Genomic DNA, 4637 nt, shown 5'->3' with positions numbered 1-4637 from the left:
GTCACTAACCCTACAATTTACAATAACAAAAAAAAGTTACACTTTTAAAATGTGGTAATAATTGACAGTTTAAAACTGTTGCAAAATTGTAGAATTTTTTTTACAATTCCCCATCTCCCCTTTCTTCACTTTCGATTGAGCTTAGTTTAGAGAGAGGGCGAAGCGCCGGCCCCGTAAGTCGTTGGGCGTAAGGTCCTTTGCGGCACTAAGCCCCCAGGTCAGAAGGGTCGACTGTCGATTGCGGATTGCGGCAGGGCCAAGGTGCGGATGGTCGTTTGCGGCGCGCGCGGGGAAAGCCAAGGAAAGAAAGAGACATTTCTCTCCGCACTCCAGCTCTTATGTCGATTGAGCCGCATGATAGCGGTAAATATGTAGTTAACACCAATATGAAATGACATGTGTCCGTTAGCTCTCGGAGGACTTTCAGGTCAGGTCCTCCAAAGCGTTGCACAGAGCGATAGTATATTTGCTTATTATTACAAACGGACATGAACACAAGCCACGACCACCAGCCGGTGAATAAATTTTATGTCGTTTGTTTCTTCATTAGCGATGGATCAGCTCCCGGACGACGTGGTGCTGCAGGTGTTTCGGCACGTGGACGTCGACGACCTCTTCAGGTGCCGCCTAGTGTGCAAGCGGCTCGGCGCCCTGGCCCTGCATCCCGTCGTGTGGCGGCACCAAAGTTTCCAAGCCTTCAACAGCGACCTCCGGAAGAAGCTGTGTCGGGTGCTGCGCCTGGCGCCGTGCCTGGACTACCTGTTCGTCCGTATGTCGTCAGAGGGCCACCACTTCCCGCTGTACGCCACGACCAGGTGCGCGGTGAAGCGGCTCGGCTTGAGGGTGCCCGAGGCCGGCAGCGTGCACGCGGCACTCATATTGCGAAACCAGGAGGCCCTCGGGCGGCTGAAGGTTGTCGATGTCGGGCTCAACAGTCCGCCCTTGGCCGACGCCACCATGATCCTCGGGACGTTGGCGTCGACGTCTGTCTTAGAAAAGGTCGCTGTCTGGTGGTGGTCTGGTTCTAGGAGAAGCGGACTCTCTGTAACGGGTACGTTACATTTTTAGTCAGTGAACCCTGCGTTGCCTTGGCCGGCCGCGCGGGGACTCACTTGGTACCCTCGCCATTGCCTTAGCCGGCCGTGGCGAGGCGCCTGGCGGGTAGGCAGCCCCAATACACATCGGTATTGCGGGCTGGCCTACCTTGCCCCTGTCAGCTGGGCAGCGCGCCGCGCGGCGGCGACGAGGTGCCTCTCGTTGCCGCCAGGTGACGCTACTCACGCTGCCCCTCCCTCTTCTCCCCGCGAGGTTTCCTGGTTGCTCCGGCGCCAGCTGATCGGTCTCTTTTGCACCTGACCTAAAACCGGCAACAACAGTAGTTTCCGTGGTTTGGCTGTCGTGCCTTGTTTTATCTTCCTGTTATTCTGCGCGTTGAGGGTCGTCACTCATTCACTCGCTGGAGTTGAGTTTGAATTGGTGTAGTGAGACGTTCGTCGAGTCGTCATGGCGTTGCCAGTCGATAAGACAGCGGTAATGGGCGGCTAAGGCCCTGTCGCACCCTCCTCCACGGGCTCCGCGCTGAACAACCACGAAATGTAACATCGGCGTCTCGCCTCCGGGCGAGACATAACCTCTACTGTCGTCTGCTGCTGCTGTCGGTCGTTGTACCATGACCATGTTCATCGTCGAGTCGTCGTCGTCGTCCTGGTGGTAGGTGAAGCGAGACCGGCAGGCTGTGGTTCGCGGCCTGCTTCGCGGATCCTACCCCAGTAGGCTGTTTGTGATTGTATTTAGTAATAGTAGGGTCCACACGCACTGATATTGAATGAATAAAGTTATTCCTTGTTATTTGGCGGAGTTACTTTACTCCTGGCGCTCACTCAAAAGTCAAATAACCTCGCCCCCTCTGCTGATATTACAATGAGTTTAGCCGGACACCACCTAGTGTAATGGGGAGCTATCAGGAAATGACATTACATCTCCAGCGTCCACACTTCTGTGTCCCGGCCGTCACTTAAGCACTTCCGGTGCCATCTCAGCTCAGAGTCGCAACCCTTCATCGACCTGGTGCTGGCAGGGCACGCCGCTACCCTGGAGGAGGTCCTTCTCGCATACAACAACGATTTCATCTGGACCTCGACGGGGTCTCTGCCCGCCTGTATGCCCAACCTCAGGGAGCTCACCTGCTCGCTGCTCCCCGGCTTGGAGTCCCTGGCCTCGTCGCTGACGAAGGTGACGCTGCACGTGTCACCCGACATGCGACCAGGACTGCTCGGCGCCACAGAGCTGCTCCGGCGCGCCCCCAAGCTCCGCGAGGTCGCCCTGAAGTACAGCCCCGCTGCGCGCAGCCCAGATGACGTCGGGGTCACTCTGGTCGAGGCGTTGGCGTGGTCGGGACGGTCAGCCGTGGAGGTGCTGGACATCGACAACGATTGCGAGAACGAGATGGATGGCGAAGAGGACGACGACGGGGTCGAGTTCCTCCCTCAGCTGCAGCCGCTGGTCAGAGCGCTACCCTCGCTGCCGGCCCTGAGGTACATCGAGCTGACTGTGTATGTCCCTCCGGACGAGCTGCTGCTGGCCATCACGCCGGAGACGGCGCCGGCCCTGCGGGAGCTCAGGCTGTATCCGATGAGGTGGCTGCCCGCTCGCTGCGCCCACGACTGGCTCCACAAGGACTCGGTGCAGACCCTGCTGTCGCTGAACCCTGCGCTCAAGTTTGTCGTGAACACGACACCGTACTGCCTCAAGAACGAGCGCTGTGGGTCCTGCGCGCAGGGCTGCCACAACACGCTGTGGGAATGGGATTGGGAATATGAGATATGGGAAGATGAGGACGCTCACAGATCAGAATTTAAAGAATTGATGCATATTCGATAAACTACTACCATAAGTTGTTTGCTACCCTAATTATATTTAACTTTTTGTAGCTAAGTGGGTTTGATTGTATGATGGGTTATGGGTTACGGTTCATTAATGAGGGACATTTTTCTGAAAATATGCAATTACTACAGCTACCTGCTTTCTCTCATTTCATGGGATTCCTCCCTATACCTTGAATCTTAATTTTGATTTGTATGTTTAATTGCAAATGAACAGCAATAATAAAATTTTATTTTTTTGTATGGGCCAATTTATCTTCTTTATCCAGTAGGCCCCTAGATTAATGATGAAGGAGGCTGCCTGAACTGGAGCTCCCGCGCCGCGTTTGGCATCATGCAGAAAGTACGTCCGTTGTGGAAGCTCTCTTAGCGCCGGATGGGTAGGCAACATCTCGCCTGCATTGCATGCGAGTACTGCGGGTTGGCCTACCCCGAGTCTCGCAGGCGCCGAGCTCCCGCGTCGAGTCGAATGAATCTGAGACAAACGCGGACGTACTTTCCGGACGATCCCTTTCGTGGACCGACCGCAATCTGGTCACACCACGCGCGCCCACTCGCCATATGTCGTTCGCCGGCACGAAAGTCTTACACGTATGTGTTCTGCAGAGACGAGGCGGACCAGGGCGGCCGGCCTTCAAGCACTTCAAATGCAGCGCCAAGGCGGGGTCGGTGCCCTTTCGTCAACTTCGTGCTGACCGTTCACGCCACCACCCTGCAGGTGGTGGACCTCGGCCACGAGGCCTGCTGCCCGACCGCGACCTCGACGGTGGCCCTGCTCGCCGGCCTGCCCCACCTCCGCGAGCTGACTTGCCCCCTGCTCCCGGACATGGAGGCCCTGGCGGGGTCCGAGTCCCTGGGGCTGTTGACCCTCCACGTGGCGGACGCGATGCGACCCGCCGCCCCCGCGGCCGTCAGGTACCTGCGCCGCGCCCGCCAACTCCAGAACGTCACCCTGAGGTACAGGTCCGCGACTCGCTTCCCCGTCGACGTCGGCGTCGACCTGGTCGAAGCGCTGGCGTGGTCGGGCCTCAACCGCGTGGAGGCCCTCTGCATCCACCACGAGTACGACCCGGACGCCACTCGGGCTGACGGCGAAGACGCCCGCCTGCCCGACCCTGGGCCGCTGATCAGGTCGCTGCCGTCACTGACAACCCTGCGCACGCTGCGCCTCGACGTGTTCGAGACCCCCGGGGCGCTGCTGCTGGCCGTCACGCCGGACGCGGCCCCGGCCCTGCGGGCCCTGTACCTGAACCCGTCGCCGCGGCGGATGGTGGGGCTGCCGCCGTGCGCCCACGCCTGGAGGCACGAGGACGCGGTCCAGGCGTTCCTCGCGGCCAACCGCTCCGTCGGGCTCCACGTCGCCGCCACGCCCTACTGCTTCAAGGACCAGCGCTGCCCCGCGTGCGCCCTGGGCTGGCTAGCCTGCCACGGCGATCTGTGGCCCTGGGATTGGGAGCTCAAGTCGGCGTCCAGCACCCACAGCCACCGGAGATGGGTGCATGTCCGCTGAGATGCTGCCCGTTCATTTTGCAAGCTTCGCATTGTGTATTGAAGAGTGGTAAATTTGTATTCTTGTAATTTTAAACTTTGTTTTAGATGTTTTGTTGCAAAAGAACAGTAATAAACACTGCGTAAGAATAATAAGCCAGTGTATATTTATATGCTCCATTAGCAAGCCATAGAGCCATGGTGAAAGGAGGCTGTTTTTCTTTTCTTTTTTTTTCGCCGATTCCTCCAAGGCAACAGCAACGCCGA

The sequence above is a fragment of the Frankliniella occidentalis genome, unplaced genomic scaffold (genome assembly GCF_000697945.3).
Source record: "Frankliniella occidentalis isolate FOCC.00 unplaced genomic scaffold, Focc_3.1 Scaffold499, whole genome shotgun sequence".
NCBI classification, from domain to species: domain Eukaryota; kingdom Metazoa; phylum Arthropoda; class Insecta; order Thysanoptera; family Thripidae; genus Frankliniella; species Frankliniella occidentalis.
The sequence above is the reverse complement of the archived record's forward strand: the minus strand, read 5'-3'. Positions refer to the sequence as shown.